The sequence below is a fragment of the Mobula hypostoma genome, unplaced genomic scaffold, assembly GCF_963921235.1.
Source record: "Mobula hypostoma unplaced genomic scaffold, sMobHyp1.1 scaffold_42, whole genome shotgun sequence".
In the NCBI taxonomy this organism is placed as follows: Eukaryota; Metazoa; Chordata; class Chondrichthyes; order Myliobatiformes; family Myliobatidae; genus Mobula; species Mobula hypostoma.
Window position 1 is genome coordinate 530,670 of NW_026948219.1, and position 17,764 is coordinate 548,433.

At 46.8% G+C, this 17,764-nt stretch overlaps 1 protein-coding gene and 2 non-coding genes across 3 annotated transcripts in view; 2 read left to right on the forward strand and 1 right to left on the reverse strand.

Annotated features, from left to right (window-relative positions):
* The window catches only part of LOC134341929 (zinc finger protein 850-like), a 68,746-nt gene that overhangs the window by 35,682 nt on the left and 15,300 nt on the right, over nucleotides 1-17,764 (forward strand). The gene's annotated exons all lie outside the window — the stretch shown is intronic.
* Nucleotides 5,050-5,138, reverse strand: trnar-ucg (transfer RNA arginine (anticodon UCG)). Its single transcript is given in 2 exon segments — nucleotides 5,050-5,085; nucleotides 5,102-5,138. It is a non-coding gene; the product is annotated as a tRNA-Arg (tRNA).
* Nucleotides 5,968-6,049, forward strand: trnas-gcu (transfer RNA serine (anticodon GCU)). Its single transcript has one exon. It is a non-coding gene; the product is annotated as a tRNA-Ser (tRNA).

The window sequence follows — 17,764 nt, forward strand, 5'->3', positions numbered from 1 at the left end:
CAGATTCTCTTATGAGCCCTGGGTCATTTTTGTTTCTGTCCATCGCCCCGAAGCAATTCAGTAGTCGGCCCTATGATTCCCGCGACCACGTCATTGTTGCCGATACATCTGGTGTCTTGTTCCTTACCCTCCGCCGGGATGGAGATAGGAGAACGAAAACCAGACGTTCAGAATGCCCGAAATATGGTCTGGGGATGGAATGGTAGGCTGTCCTGATCGTGCTCTAAAAGTGGTCGAGGGTGCGGGAGCCCCTGGTACTGGGGATGACGTGCTGCTGACAATAAGCCTAGATTTCTTTAAATAAGCCTGATAGAAACCCCTGGAATGATTTGAAAGTCCTCAGGGTAGACAGTTCCTTGTTTGCTGATCGCGGCACTCTGTACATGGCATGTTTGCTTTACATCTGCTCTGGCGATATGTAAAGTGCTGTCCGGATCAATGAGGAGAACCCTCTCCGTAAGTAGCACCGACAGAACTTAATCATTGGATGTTGTGATTGGGAGAACAAGGTTATGGCGAGACCGCTATTTACAGAGAGCATGAAGATTCTATCATGAAACAACACCCCCCGCCCCCCACCACCACCATAATAACTTCTTAACTTCTAAGAACTGTGGATTGAGAAGCCTTCCAGCTGTTCCACCGAACTGAGCCATGTCTCCATGAAACAGAGAAGACAGCAGTCTCTCATTTCCTTCGGAAACAGCAATGTCCCGCTTACGTAACGCATTTTGTTTTCAAGTAATTTGCCTTTGGCTAAGAAGATGCCAGGTAGAGTATGCTTTATAAGCTGACGATTTAGTCTGGCTTGAAGTCTTCCGAACCGACCTCTTTTCCGCCAAAGGTAATGGCTGACCTTCGCTAATCGCTGAAAGGTGCCGCACCTGCATTCCCGAGAGTCAAGTCCACCTGGTCCCTCAGGAGCTCGTTAAATTACCAGTTTGTTTGGACAGCTCAAAAGTACGTTTCTTAAAGTAAAATTAGGAGTTTCAGATTGCAGCGACAGTGGTTCAGAAGAAATACATCTGGACCTTTTGCGAGCTGTCGGCAATACGTCACGTGTATCGCCAGTGCCATCATGGATCTTTGAAATCATAGACAAGTCTCAAACTCCCTGAAGCCTATTCAATAATATAGACGTCCCGCTCTTACTTGAGCCTACAAAATGCATCACCTCGCACATCATGGTTAAATACTATCTGTCTTTGATCTGCACAGTAAATTGAATAACGATGCATGAAATGCTGGCTATTGAGTCTAACAGCGCTGTTGGCAGGGTTACAGGAGGAAATGCCGGTGTTGGGATCTATCAGCATTTAAACAGGCGGAGGCTAATTAAATATAATCAGCCGGTTCCTAAATTTGTAAATGACATCCGTATTGCTGGTGTCTCGGACAATGAAGCGGATTGTCCAAGTTTACAAAGAGATCTGCCCGACTTAGAAAGGGTTCAATGAATCGCAGGTGGAATTTAACATGATAAAATGTAGCACTTTGTCAAGTTAAGGCAGGGCAGATCTTGCAGAGTAAATGGCAGAACACTGGAAATTTTGCAGAATTGGATGAACCAAGCCGGTGGATACATATACACGTAGACAAGGCATAGGAAGGATGTCATCAGACTGGAAAGCGTCCCGGGTACGTCTCATGAGAATGTATCCTGGAACACTCGATTTGAGCTACAAGGATAGGTTGTGTAAGCTGAGAGATTTCTCCCTGCTATATAAGCCGCTGAGGGGTGACATTCACAAGGTACATAATATCATCAGGGTCACAGATATGTGTCAATATGGTTGTTGTAACGCGTCTAGAGTGATAGTATTTGTGGTAGTGGTAGTGTTTGTGGCTCTCGCTTTCGGCGAGGAGAAAAGGAGAGCTGAACGTGTAATTCTCTCCCTGCCAGTCTATCGCCTTTCCAACAGGAAGCCTCATATAGTGCCCACTCGCTGGCGACACAGGGAAACTGAACTACTTTCGGACTCAGGCTGAACTACAAAGGGCAGGGAGGACGTCTGGCTCCGGCACACGTGGCTTGCAGGCCCGCCGGTGTGTGGACGCGCCCTGGTGCTCGTGAACAGATCCCCAGCTCTGGGTAAATAGCCCCACGGCCTTTTGGGCAGCCTTGGGAGAGACGAACGCTACGGGGGTAAACACAGACAGCAAATCCGGAATGGAGCCCCTTAGCCGGCTGAACGTTACCTAACGCCCTTCCGGCAACATCCCCTCTCACTTATCTGGGTTGAACTCCATCTGCCACGTCTCAGCCCAGTTTTGCATACTATCGATGACCCGCTGACAGGCCTCCACACTATCCACAACACCCCCAACCTTCGTGCATCAGCACATTTACTAACAGATCCCTCCACTTCCTCATCCAGGTTATTTATAAAAATCACGAAGAGTAGGAGTCCCAGAACAGAACCCCGAGGCACACCACTGGTCACGGGCCTCCATGACTCGTCTACAACCTCTTTTTCGCTTCTGTGGGCAAGCTAATTCTGATCCACAAAACAATGTGTCCTTGGATCCCATATCTCCTTACCTTGTCAATAAGCCTTGCATGAAGTACCTTATCAAATGCCTTACTAAAATCCATATACACTACATCTACTGCTCTACCTTCATCAATGTATTTAGTCACATCCTCAAAAAATTCATTCAGGCTTGTAAGGCACGACCTGCCTTTCATAAAGCCATGCTGTCTATTCCTAATCATATTATGCCTCTCCAAATGTTCATAAATCCTGCCTCTCAGGATATTTTCCATCAACTTACCAACCGCTGAAGTAAGCCTCACTGGTCTATAATTTCCTGGGCGATCTCTACTCCATTTTATGAATGAGGGAACAATACCTGCAAACCTTCAATCCTCTGGAACCTCTCCCGTCACCATTGATGATGCCATGAGGACGATATGATCCCGAAATTAAAGGGTTTGCGCGTGAGAGGCGTTTGATAAATGTGGGTGCATAATATTGACAACTATAGAATATTGAAAGACGGTGACAGTGTGGATGTGGTGGGAATAATTCACGTAGTGAAGGGAGTCTAGGACCAGATGACACTGACTCAGAATTGAAGGGTGCCCGTTTAGAAGAAAGCTGAGGATAAAATTCTGCCATCAGAGTGGTGAATCTGGGGAACTCATTGCTATGGACGGCTGTAAAGGTGGAGCAACTGGGATTTTATAAAACAAACGTTGATAGGTTTCTGATCAGTCAGGGTGTCAAAGGTCACAGGCAGAACAGTTAATGGGGGTTGAGGAGATTAATAAATCAACACAATCAGCAGCACAGGATCAATTCCGCCCCCCAACGTTTCAGCAAAACGCATCAGCGCCCACCACCCACCAAATGAGCAATGGCAAAGTCCCCAGACAGAGATGTGCTCAGTGGTGGGAGCGTGTACCGGACATGTACTGGGCCGAATCCATCACATTCTGTAGGAACTTACGTTAAATGATATTAATGTTTCCACACCAAGCCATGATGCAGCCAGTCACTACACTCTGCATCACACATCTATAGAAAAATGTCAAAGTTTTAGGTGTCATGCCGATCTCCGCAAGCTCCTAGGAAACCAGAGGCGCTGCCGTGTTTTCTTCGCCATTGCACTTGTGATGGGTACAGGACAAATCCAGTGAAATAGTAACACCCGGGAATTTGAAGTTGCTCTCCCTCTCTGATCCTCCGATGAGGACTGGCACATGGACTCTCTGGTGTCTGCTTCCATCGTCTTGCTCGCATTGAGTGAGACGTTTAAGGGCAGGGTGGAAGTTGGAGGCAAAGTGGGTGAAAATGTCGAGCTCAGCGTGAGTGCATGAAGCGGCAGAATACATTCGTCGATGTAGCGGTGGAAGCGTTGGGGAGCATTACCGGGGAAGGTTTGGTACATGGACTGTTTTACTTAGCCAACGAAAAGGGGGGCATATCCGAGACCTATGCCAGTGTCCATGGCTACCCATTGAATTTGGAGTAAGTGGGAGGAACCGAAGGAGAAACTGCTGCCGTGAGGACCGGTTCTGTCAGACGGAGGATGGTGATGATGGAGGGGAACTGGTTGGTTCTTTCCATGAGAAATGTGGAGAGTTTTAGGGCCCTTTTAATAGGGGGACTGGACATCCATAGAGAAAATGAGACGGTCAGGGCCAGGGAATTGAAAGTTAGTGAGTAGATCGAGAGCACGGGAAGGTTTGGGAATGCAGGTGGGAAGGGACTGAAGTGTGGGGCATAGGATGGACTGGAGTTTTGAGAACACAGGAGCAGTGGGGCAGGAGCGGGCCGAGACAATGAGCCTACCCGGACATTCAGACTTGTGAATCGAGTAGGAGGTAGAAGCGAGCAGTTCAGGGCAACGGAACCACGAGTTTTCCACAGTGAATGGAGGTTCTCCAGAGTTGGTGATCTCACTCTTAATGCCGGAGACAGTTCTCTGATCGTCCGGAGTCGGGATTATTCGAGGTGTAGGCATGAGGATGTGTCTGAGTGTTACCGCCGTATCTCAGCAAGGTAGAGGTCAGTCCGCCACTCTACAACAGCAGCACCCTGTCTGCGGGATTGTTGGTAAGGTTTGGACTGGTGCTGAGAGGTTGGAGGTGCAGTGTATTCAGAGGGGGTGAAGTTCGAGGAGAAGTGAGGATTCCTGGTGTTGAGGCGGTTGATGTCTAGTTGGCAATCAGTGATGAAGATATCCCAGAGCAGGGAGAGAACCAGGAAGAGGACGAAGGTTGGAGACAGGAGAATGTACCGTCAGCGCTGGGTGGTGAATTCTTGCCGATAAGGTGTGCTCAGAGCTGAATGAAATAAACTTCACCTTCCCAGCAGCAGCTCCTCCTGAGCGTCTGAGAAGCTCCAACTAATTGTTTATGAAAATGTCTGCAGAAATACACACAGAATAGACGCATAATATTATATGTTGCGTACAACGAAGTCTAGCTGTTACGTTTTTCCGGAGGGTGTAGTACTCCGATTAATCCCCACGCGGAATTGAGACAACCATGCTGCAGGGAGTGAGAGACGGAATGGAACCGATTCCGCCAGTTTGTCAAAACGACCGTGGCAGGACTCGAACCTGCAATCTTCTGATGACTTCTAATCAAGCACCGAAGTCAGACGCCTTATCCATTAGGCCACACGGCCGTATTCTGTGAGAATGGGGAACATGCTGACTGCTGCAAGGAGTTTCCCCGTGTAGAATGATTTCCTCATCGAGCTAAAAGTACTCGCATGCAGTGATTTCATTCCAGGTGAATATTCGACCACTGTTGTCAATATCTCTCCATTCATTCCTGCTCTGGGCTGTTCAATATTCTGTTTCTATCGCACAGAAGGGAATTCTCAAAGGCACATGCACTGTCTCTTGCAGCGGCGTTTTTATTTTCGGATTGCAATCAGTGAAAATGGGCCACCACATTCTATACATTACTGATAGAGTGAACTCGATTTATTTTTTAGGTATCTCAGCCGTTGGTTTGGTATTCCAGAGCCGAGCAGCCTTGTGTATGCGTCGGGTAAGCGTTCGGGTGTTCGGATCTGCGGCTGCGCACAGCCGGGCGTGCCGTCAGCGCGTCTGTAACGTGGGAGCTATCGGGTTATTACATTTGCCCAATACACTGAAAGTCATCATTCTCCAAACAGATGGCAAATTCCTATACTATCTGTTTACTTGAAATCGTGCAATATGATGACAAAGCTATTGACATTTTATTTAATTCAACATAAATTTATCTTATTTTACAACTCAAACCATTCACAGTTTCTCAGAGTTACAGAGCACGGAATCGATACTTATGGCACAGCACGTCCATGCTTCCTGTGGTTGGCACAAATCTCTCTACACTGTCCTTATCCATCTCCATGAATTCTGGTAAGCACGGTGAGCAAAGTAAGTCTGCATAGAATCTGAACACACATGTTTTAAATGCTATGAAAAAATTCAGAACTTCGGAACACAAGAGAGAGAAGAGCAGACGAGGTGGCCGAGAGGTGAAGGCGATGGACTGCTAATCCATTGTGCTCTGCATGCGTGGGTTCGAATCCCATCCTCGTCGCGATATGTGAATCGGGGGGACCAGCTTTGAAACTGTCACTTTAAACCATCCAAGCCTCCAAATTTTGTCACAAGGACTCCAGGCGGTTTGTTATGTCAGTCATGAAAAGCAATACTGTATTCATCATTAATTTATCATCAAATCTGGCCTCAATACCACAAGATATAGGGGCAAAATTAGGCTATTCGGCTCATTAATGTTTCTCCGCCATTCCATGACGACTGAGACCTCACCTTGAGTATTGTGAACAGTTTTGTGTCCCTCACCGTAGACAATATGTACTAGCATTGGAGAGAGTCCAGAGGACGTTCACAAGGATGATCCCAGGAATGAAAGTGTTATCATATAACAAACATTTGATGGCTCTTGGTCTGTAATCGCTGGAATTCAGAAGAATGAGAGGGGGATCTCATTGAAACTAGTCGAATGTTGAAAGGACTAAACAGAGTAGATGTGGAAACGGTGATTCCCATGGTGGGAGAATCTAGGACAAGAGGGCGCAGAGTCAGGATAGAAGGGCACCCTTTCAAAACGGAGATTTCTTTGGCCAAAGGGTGGTAAATTTGTTGCCACATGCAGCTGAGAAGGCCAGGTCGTTGGGTATACTTAAGGCAGAGATTGGTAGGTTTTTGATTGAACATGGCACCAAATGTCACGGGGAGAAGGCTGGAAACTGGAGTTCATGAGGAGAGAAAAAATGATCAGCCATGATTGAATGGCGGAGCGGTCTCGATGGGCCAGACGGCCTAATTCTGCTCCTATGTCTTATGGTCTTAAGGTCATACATATTATTCCTCTCAACTCTATTCCCCTACATTCTCCTCGTCACATTTGGCACCCTTACCACCTGTCAACCTCCTCGACCTCCGCTTTAAATATACCCAATTACTTGCCCTTCACTGCTATCCGTGGCAATAAATTCCACAAAGCCATAACTTTCTGCCTACAGAAATTGCTTTTCGTCCTTTTGTAAAGGGACGTCCTTATCTGAGGTTGTCCCCGCTGGCCCTCGACTCTAGCACTACATGAAAATCCCCTCCATGTCCATTCTACCTTGTTTGTCAATATTCGAGAGATTTCAATGAGATCCCTGACTCATTCTTCCAAATTCCAGCGAGCAAGTCCCAGGGTCCTAAAATAATGCTCATGGGTAACTCTTTTATTCCGGGCATCATTCTCGTGACCGTCCTTATGGACTCTGTCCAATGCCAGCACATCCGTTTTAGATAAGGGTCCGAAACCATTCACCCTATTCCAACTGCAGTCACATCAAAACCTTATACAGGCTCCGCATTACATATTTGCTTTTATTTTCTAATTCCCTCGAAATAAACATTGACATTCCATTTCCCTCCCTTACTACTGTCTCAAACTGGCAATTAGCCTTTAGAGAATCCGCACTAGGTCTCTGAACTCCTGTTACATCTGTTCTTTTCCGATTTGTCTTCTAGAAAATAGTCTTCGACTTTATTTCTTCTACAAAGTACATTTCCATACAATTCCCTGCAGTCTAGTCCATCTGGCACTTCATTGCCGATCTCTTTATCTGACCAAGGTCTTCTGCAAACTTTCTGCTTCCTCAAGACCACCTACCCTTCAACCGATGTTGGATTGTCCGCAACGTTGGCGGCAAAGCCACCAATTTCATCATCCCGCTTACTGAAATATAAGGTGTGAAAATGCGGCCCTCATACCGACTTGTCAGCCGGATCCAAACAGAAAAAGTCACCTTTATTCTCACTGTTTCCACCCAAACAGCGCTCCGTCTATCTATGGCGGTATCTTCGCTGTATTATGAGAGGCCTTTATCTCTCTGAGCAGGCTCGTGTGCTGCACTTTGTCAATGACCTTCTGAAAACCCAACTAAACACCATTCAGTGACTCTCCTTTGTAAATTCTTCCTGTTATTTCCTCAAAGAATTCCAAGCGATTTGTCAGGCTAGATTACCCCCTGAGGACACCGTGCTGACTTTGGCCTGGTTTATTCTGTGCCTCGAAGTGCCGCGAAACTTCATCGTTAATAATGGACCGCAACATCGTCCGAAACACTGAGTTCGGGCTAACAGGCTGATGTTCTCTCTTCCGCTTCCCTCCCTTCTTAAAGAGTGAATGACGTTTACAATTTTCAAAACTATTGGAAAATATTGTGCTTCTCGAAGGATCAGTACAAATGCCTCCACAATATCTTGGGACAAGAAGATTGGCGTGAATGTCGACACACTATGCGATGGCGATTAGTTTCGCTTTTTCGCTCTCTCTGCGTCTGTCCCTTCATTTATTATCAAAGTGTGCAGACTTTATACAACCTTGGGATTCGCCACGAAGCAAAGAAACCTAATAAAACTCATTGAAACAAAAGAGGATTGTCCAACACCCAGTGGGCAGAGAGAGAGAAACGTATCGTACAAAAAATAAAAGCACGAAAACGTGTTCAGAAGTAAAGATCACAAAGTCAGGCATCACTGCAGCCGGACAAGAAATCCACCAGTTGCACTCTGCAGCCTCAGGCCGGCACAGAGGCGAGCAAACCCCGCGGAGCAGCAAGCAAAGCCGGGCAATCTCCTGCCTACGACACTGACAACGGGCCATTTCCATCTGGCCTGTTTCTTAAATTGTCAAAACTTTTTGTCATTCCTCGCTCTCTGTTATTTCCATCGCCCTCGGGATCGGGTTTCGTCGCTTCGATTTGGCCAGTACCCGACACAAACATTGTCTGTACAGTACTTCCATTTGACTTAGAGTGTTTCCAAGTTTTCTGATAACTCGAAAGGAGGTGAGAGGGCCGGTTTTAACGCGCAAATTTGGACTTACTTACTAATAGATAGAAAGAGTAAGTGACAATTCGGCACGTGGAGGTTAATAGTGCAAAATGTGAGGGAAGAATAATGAAGTAGAGAAAATTACACTTAGGTAAAGTTCAAAGAATAAGCATTGAAACATGTTGAATAATGTTGCAGAAATTTGGACATAGCGTGACATAACCCCGGTCAAGATGAATTGCCGTATTTAAAAAGCGAGTCTGTAGGTAGGAGAGAAACAGGAGTCGGGATGGAGACGAAGACGTGCAAACGGTGGAAATAAATTTGCTTTCAATTGTGCACGTTTTAATTGTTCAGAGGCGGAGCGATCGGGACTTCGCTGTTGGAGGACATTACTGAACATAGGTGACGGGAACGCAGTAAACAGCATCGCTAAATAAGCTGCCGAAGTATCCAGGCTTTACATTCGCAAACCTGATGGTGGAGTTTATATTGAACTCTTCAAAGCTTCCTCGGCATTAGTTGACAGCCTCCTCCCTAAACTCTTTTTCCTCTTTCAATACCGAGTACCGTACCATTTCACCCAGCTTACACTCTTCTGTATTCCACATTTTGAAAACTCCAGAAATGAGTTGTCTGCAAGTTGATCGGACTCGATTTCCAGCTTATCTCTGCCCTGAGACCCATGGAGCGGGGATACAGTAATCCACTCCTTCTTCCTGTTGTCTCCCCAGTGAATTTAGTGGCGATGGTGATCCTGTCCCAGGGAAAGTGCGGCCTCTCCACCCGCACCACTCGCTACCTGGTGGCCTTGGCAGCGGCTCATCTACAAACTACCATCTTTCAGGTAATATTGTGGTGGGTCAGTTATTATTACTTCCCCGTGACTTTCCTGGACATCACCCCCGTATGCAGTGTGATCACAGCCATCGGAGCGGCTGCCGCAAATGTTTCTGTCTGGTTCACTGTCAGTACTACGTTCAATCGGTTTGTCGCAATCTGTTACCAGAAGCGGAAAAATGCGGCTGTGGTTCTGACAACAACCGGCGTTCTACTCTGTCTTAGAAATGTGCCGGACGCATTTATGCATCATCCTGTGAAAGTGATTGATAATATACCATGGGACTGTATTCTAAAGCCGAGCACCTATACAGATCCTGATTGGATGGGATTCAGATGGTTTTCTACCGTTCTAACACCACTACTCCCGTTCGTGTTAATACTACTGTTCAACCTTCTGACAGTCAGACTCATTTTAGTGACCAGTCGCGTCCGTAAGGGGCTGAGGGGTCAGAGCAAGGCGGAGAACCGCCGTGACCCGGAGATGGAGAGCAGGAGGAGGTCTGTGCTCTTACTTCTCACCATCTCCGGCAGCTTCATCATCCTGTGGTCAGTAAAAGTTTCCGAATTCCTTTATTACACCATCGCCGGATTGGATGAAAGTAATTGGATTGGAATACATAGTTCAACAATCCGCAGACATGCTGATGATACTAAGTTGCTGCACAAATACTTTTATTTATGGGGTAACTCAGTCCAAGATCAGAAAGCAGTCCATCAACGCTGCGAAATATCTGTTCATGTTAATTATTCAACTCATTAATAAACAAAGTGTTTCAGTTAAAGTCACGGTTGGTCGGAGTGTTTTCCATCCCGACACTACAGACTGGCGGTGCCATTGACGAGAATAAACTGGGTTAGACCCCGAGAGAGACACTGCACCGGAACAGACTGTACAGCCCGCAGCCAAGAGATCCGCCTCCTACCAATTATTAAACTCATCCTGCCTTTTGCTTATATTTCCCCATATCCGCGTTCTTGTCCCTGCCACACCCCTATCAGCACGCCAGAGTGAATTCTCATCGGGCAAATAACTTAGTAGCCGCTGCTTCTCCGTGATGGAGAGGAGACGAAGCACCTGTCGGAAATGCTGCCGTCACCAGGTGAACGGGCGGAGTTCACACTGAGCGCCCCGGAGATTAGGTCTGGCCTGGTCTACGCTCAGAGTATTCAGCGTCGCAAACAGATTTAGCTCATTGCTTCCAACATCGGCACGTTATTCAACACACTAAGCGCAGACAACATCCACGTGTATAAAGATCCTAACTTCACCTGTGAGTGTAGCTGTGCCCAGTGACTTGCTGTCAGCTTGGTCATGTTTACCTGACCTGCACAGGGGATGTCTCCAAAAGGTCTGATTACCATCTGCAGACAATCTTTTTCGAAAGGTATCATTGTGAGGAAGGTGCCTCATTCCCCCGGGTGTTTTTGGCGCTAACAAGGAATTTTAATGTACTCAACACGGTAGAGGCCGTCGATGCCCACTTTAATCAGGCTTTGGGCGAAGCCCTAGCGGTTAATTTGACCAAATGACATAGGATAAGACAATTAAATCACAGGATGTAGGGACAGAATTGGCCAACCGTTTCATTGAGCTCTTCCGCCTTTCGCTCTTAGTTGATCTGTTTCTCAACCCCAGTCTTCTTCCTTCTCCCATAAACCATTAGCCCCTCACCAATCAAGAAAGTTTAAACCGTTTTTTTTTCAGTACACCTAATGGATGAGACTCCTCATCTTCTGTGGAATGAAATTCGAGTGTTCTGGAATTGAATGCCAGCATTTCTTTTGCCTTAATTACTAGCGAACTAACCCCCAAGTTGGGCTGGAGATCACCCTGAGGGTTATGAGGCGCAGTTCTCGACTTGTCAAACCCTAAATGACCCGAATCATCATGAAGTGACTTCAGCACATTCCTCCAACACTTCACAGGGCGATACAACTGGGAACGCTGAAGCGTGTCTGGAGGAGAGGTGAATTGGTATCGAACCCAGTTCCTCAACTCAGCTTATTCTCAGCAGTAGAGATACGGCAGGGAGTTTCATTTTTTTCAGCTTAGGCCTTATCCCCTTCTGCAACAGCGGACCAAACAGTACCTATACAAGGGTCATCTCACTGAGCGGCGGCCACTTCACCAGGACTCAACGCAGGCAACCGCTTTTATTCTGAGCAGTCGTGTGCAGTAATCTTGTGGAACGGCACAACCAGAAGATCCCGGATGATCGATTGATCGATTGCTCGAGTCTGTCTTTGCCTTGCCTTCGGCTTCCCCGTGACGTTAAATCGGCACATTTCTCAAACTCCCGGTGCAGCAGCGTTCTCCCACTCCTGGTCTCTGTCCAGCTCTTCATGCGCACTTTTCATTCTTTTTCATCACCACCACTATGGGGGTCGCACAGGGTCTCCTGGACTTAGTGATAATCTCAGCTTCCTTCAGCTTCTCATATGCAGCGAACGTCCTCCATTTCGGCGGGTGCGAGTTGCCTGGACCTTTCACTGAATGCGGGTCCTCTGTCACTCGGATGGCGTGGCGAGTGCTCATGGAACAACCCACATCAAACTTGTTAGTACAGAAGACATCTTCGAACTTCAATATTTCCTCTGTCAACCTCCGGGTACCAGAGAGCCACCAAAGTTGAATGGCTTGGCTGTGTACCTACCATTTCCTGGAGATATTTTCTCTCCTGTTTCTCCAACGGGGAAACTGGACATTACAGTCACCGGAAAAAGCGCTGCCATCCGCATTCCCCACCCGAAGGGTGACGTCTCTCTCCGAGGTGTTCCTGACAATCACTGTCATCCGGTTTATCTGTACAACCCACGGCCTCACCAGTACCCCAGCACGTATCCAGCAATCAGTCATTCCGGGAAATCTGATATTTCTAATCACTCAAACGACTTCTCCAGGCCGTAGCACGACATGTCCGGACTGGGTGTATCACACAGTTCCTCGTTTGTGCTCAACATCCGGGCTCGGAAGGATTTTCAGTTCCTCAAAAGCAGCTCTAAACACTGGGTGAATGGGCAAGGTTTTCGGAAAGCTCCCTCCAACTTTCACCTTCAGGTTCCCACTAGCCTCCGCACAATCGGAGTATTGGTTCTGACAGGAATTGAAGTTTCACTCGTCGCGACTGGGTCCGGATAAACCAACAGCAAGTTATCAAGGACCTCATCTACTCCCATATTTGCCTCTGAAAACCGCAGCTTCAATGACAAGTAACCAGCATGAGGGTAGTCATCAGTACCAAGGTCCCAGAGCTCCAAGCACTGAGTGGTGTCAATGGTAAATGCGTCAAACACCAGTTGCAGAAGGGTCTGTAAAGCAGAGTATCCTGAGAACTTGTGTCGTATGTCTCCAGCATAAATCTCTCCATCCATACGGATTCACTGGAGCTTGGAGCCACAAAGCCTTCAGGAATAGTGTTTTTTTTTCATTTTACTGTTTTCCTTGTTAGATTGATAGGAACGTGTTCCCAACGAGACGCCAGGCCGTTCCCTCACTGGATCACTCCGAAGTTTCCCGACTTGCACTCACTCCGCAGAAACGAGAGCAACTTGTCTTTAACGCCTCCGCCCTCAAATACAGGAAACTCGGCTTCTAGCTCGGCACCCTCGCATACACTTCCCTCCTCTCTGAAAGTAAGGGCGGCCCATGGTCCCGCATCTCCAGGTACTACCATGGTATCAGGCAGATCCACTCCCGCTACGTCAACGCCAGTCTGAACTAAAACGAAATATTTGCCCCGCTGCTTGGTCCAACTGCCCTTCCGTGATCGTAAACTTTCCTAATGCTCCAACGGTACTTAAAACCCTGAGCAACAACTCATTTGCGCTGCCCGCTCAGAGCACAGGCATCCATTTGATTCGCTCCAACATTCAATCCCTGCGGCATCTATACCCACTTAATCATTTTCCCAGACAGTAGTTTAACACAAGCTTAAACACAAACTAACTCAATCAATTCTTAGGGCAATGCCACAGCGTTCAACCAATTTAATCCCAGAACGACACTCCCGGAATGAGATCACCTTTAACTGGGTATCTCTGGAAATGAGGTTCGTTAGCCCCTCGCTAACAGCCACTCGATTCCGCGACAAAAATAAACGACTTTTCGCAGGCTTCCTACCTCCAGCGCGTATATGACTTTGGTTCCGCCAAATCAGTGGGGTTGCGATGTCTCGCCCACCCGAATCCCGGCTTGTGTGATCTATTGGCCCCAGCAATCTCCCGCCGGCCTGAGATAACAGATCGCACACTGCATACAATTATATAAAAAAAACAATATTCATGAACGTTAACTTAACCAGAGGGTTAGTGAAGAAACAAAAACTGAAAGGGCCCATTATAATTAAACAGTCAAATATGCACAGGATGGAAATCAATTCTTGCAAAAAGCCACGTTCACCGACCCGTGGTTGACCTCCGCGTTTTGGCTCCATCGAACAGCGTCTTCGCTCAGGATCGAATCCAGCGACCGGTTCTCTCCAGCGTCCTGTATCCTCTCTCCAGCGGAACAAGGACCAAGACCAACCTTAGTGTCCCTCAAAAACGACCCCCACCCACAGCGTTCTCTAGAACCTTTTCCCAGGTAGACCATAGAACATAGAATAGTACAGCACAGCACAGGCCCTTCGGCCCACAATGTTGTGCCGACCCTCAAACTCTGCCTCCCATATAGGCCCCCACCTTAAATTCCTCCATATACCTGTCTAGTAGTCTCTTAAACTTCACTAGTGTATCTGCCCCCACCACTGACTCAGGCAGTGCATTCCACGCACCAACCACTCTGAGTAAAAAACCTTCCTTTAATATCCCCCTTGAACTTCCCACCCCTTACCTTAAAGCAATGTCCTCTTGTATTGAGCAGTGGTGCCCTGGGGAAGAGGCGCTGGCTATCTACTCTATCTATTCCTCTTATTATCTTGTACACCTCTATCATGTCTCCTCTCATCCTCCTTCTCTCCAAAGAGTAAAGCCCTAGCTCCCTTAATGCATACTTTCTAAACCAGGCAGCGTCCTGGTAAATCTCCTCTGTACCTTTCCAATGCTTCCACATCCTTCCTATAGTGAGGTGACCAGAACTGGACACAATACTCCAAGTGTGGCCTAACCGGAGTTTTATAGAGCTGCATCATTACATCACGACTCTTAAACTCTATCCCTCGACTTATGAAAGCTAACACCCCATAAGCTTTCTTAACTACCCTATCCACCTGTGAGGCAACTTTCAGGGATCTGTGTACATGTACCCCCAGATCCTTCTGCTCCTCCACACTACCAAGTATCCTGCCATTTACTTTGTATTCTGCCTTGGAGTTTGTCCTTCCAAAGTGTACCACCTCACACTTCTCTGGGTTGAACTCCATCTGCCACTTCTCAGCCCACTTCTGCATCCTATCAATGTCTCTCCGCAATCTTTGACAATACTCTACACTATCTACAACACCACCAACCTTTGTGTCGTCTGCAAACTTGCCAAGCCACCCTTCTACCCCTACATCCAGGTCGTTAATAAAAATCACGAAAATTAGAGGTCCCAGAACAGATCCTTGTGGGACACCACTAGTCACAATCCTCCAATCTGAATGTACTCCCTCCACCATGACCCTCTGCCTTCCACAGGCAAGCCAATTCTGAATCCACCTGGCCAAACTTCCCTGGATCCCATGCCTTCTAACTTTCTGAATAAGCTTACCATGTGGAACCTTGTCAAATGCCTTACTAAAATCCATATAGATCATATCCACTGCACTACCCTCATCTATATGCCTGGTCACCTCCTCAAAGAACTCTATCAGGCTTCTTAGACACGATCTGCCCTTCACAAAGCTATGCTAACTGTCCCTGATCAGACCTTGATTCTTTAAATGCCTATAGATCCTATCTCTAAGAATCTTTTCCAACAGCTTTCCCACCACAGACGTAAGGCTCACTGGTCTATAATTACCTGGACTAGCCCTACTACGTTTTTTGAACAAGGGAACAACATTCGCCTCCCTCCTATCCTCCGGTACCATTCCCGTGGACAACGAGGACATAAAGATCCTAGCCAGAGGCTCAGCAATCTCTTCTCTCGCCTCGTGGAGCAGCCTGGGGAATATTCCGTCAGTCCCCGGGGACTTATTTGTCCGAATGTATTTTAACAACTCCAACACCTCCTCTCCCGTAATATCAACATGTTCCAGAACATCAACCTCACTCACATTGTCCTCACCATCATCAAGTTCCCTCTCATTGGTGAATACCGAAGTGAAGTATTCATTGAGGACCTCACTCACTTCCACAGCCTCCAGGCACATCTTCCCATCTTTATCTCCAATCGGTCCTACCTTCACTCCTGTCATCCTTTATTTCTTAATATAATTGAAGAATGCCTTGGGGTTTTCATTTACCCTACTCGCCAAGGCCTTCTCATGCCCCCCCTCTTGCTCTTCTCAGCCCCTTCTTAAGCTCCTTTCTTGCTTCCCTATATTCCTCAATAGACCCATCTGATCCTTGCTTCCCAAACCTCATGTATGCTGGCTTCTTCCACCTGACTAGATTTTCCACCTCACTTGTCACGCATGTAACCTTCACCCTATCATTCTTTATCTTCCTCAATGGGACAAATTTATCCCTTACATCCCGCAAGAGATCTCTAAACATCGACCACATGTCCATTGTACATTTCCCTGCAAAAACATCATCCCAATTCACATCCGCAAGTTCTAGCCTTATAGCCTCATAATTTACCTTTCCTCAATTAAAAATTTTCCTGTCCTCTTTGATTCTATCCTTTTCCATGATAATTATAAAGGGCAAGGAGCGGTGGTCACTGTCCCCCAGATGCTCACCCACTGAGAGATGTGTGACCTGACCCGGTTCATTACATAGTATTAGATCTAGTATGGCATTCCCCCTGGTCGGCCTGTCCACATACTGTGACAGGAATCCATCCTGGACACACTTACCAAACTCTGCCCCATCTAAACCCTTGAAACTAATCAGGTGCCAACCAATATTAGGGAAGTTAAAGTCACCCATGATAACAACCCTGTTATTTTTGCACCTTTCCAAAATCTGCCTCCCAATCTGCTCCTCTGTATCTCTGCTGCTACCAGGGGGCCTATAGAATACTCCCAGTAGAGTAACTGCTCCCTTCCTGTTCCTGACTTCCACCCATATTGACTCAAAAGAGGATCCTGCTACATTACCCACCCTTTCTGTAGCTGTAATAGTATCCCTGGCCAGTAATGCCACCCCTCCTCCCCTCACCCCCCCCCCAGCCCTTTTAAAGCACTGAAATCCAGCAATATTGAGAATCCATTCCTGCCCTGGTGCCAGCCAAGTCTCTGTAATGGCCGCTACATCATAATTCCATGTATGTATCGAAGCTCTCAGGTCATCACCTTTGTTCCTGATGCTTCTTGCATTGGGATACACACATTTCAGCCCTTCTACCATTCATAATTTGGTAAATCTCCACCAAATATCTCCTCATTCTTCTGCGCTCCAAGGAATAAAGTCCTAACCTGTTCAATCTTTCCCTGTAACTCAACTCCTGAAGACCCGGCAACATCCTAGTAAATCTTCTTTGCACTTTTTCAATCTTATTGATATCCTTCCTATAGGTAGGTGACCAGAACTGTACACAATACACTAAATTTGGTCTCACCAATGTCTTATACAACCTCTCCTTAACATCCCAACTCCTATACTCAATATATGAATGCCAGGATGCCAAATGACTTCTTCACAACCCTGTCTACCCGTGACACCACTTGCAGGGAATTGTGTATCTGAACTCCCAGATCTCTTTGTTCCTCCTCACTCCTCAGTGCCCTACCATTTACTGTGTATGCCTTACATTGATTTGTCCATCCAAAGTGCAACAAACGCACTATCTATTTATTAAATATTGTATTAGCACAGTCATGAGTATAAAGCGTCTACAGCAGAGGTATAAGCAAATATCTCGAGTGCTTGTTTATCGTAAGCATTTGGCCGTTTGTTAACTGCAGTCAGGATCACGAACAAGAACGTCCTTGGAACTTAACTGTTAGGTGTTGCATCTTTGGGGAACAATAGGGCGAAATGACGGCTGCGTCGTAGCACCTGAAAGAGTTTGTCCTGAAACACA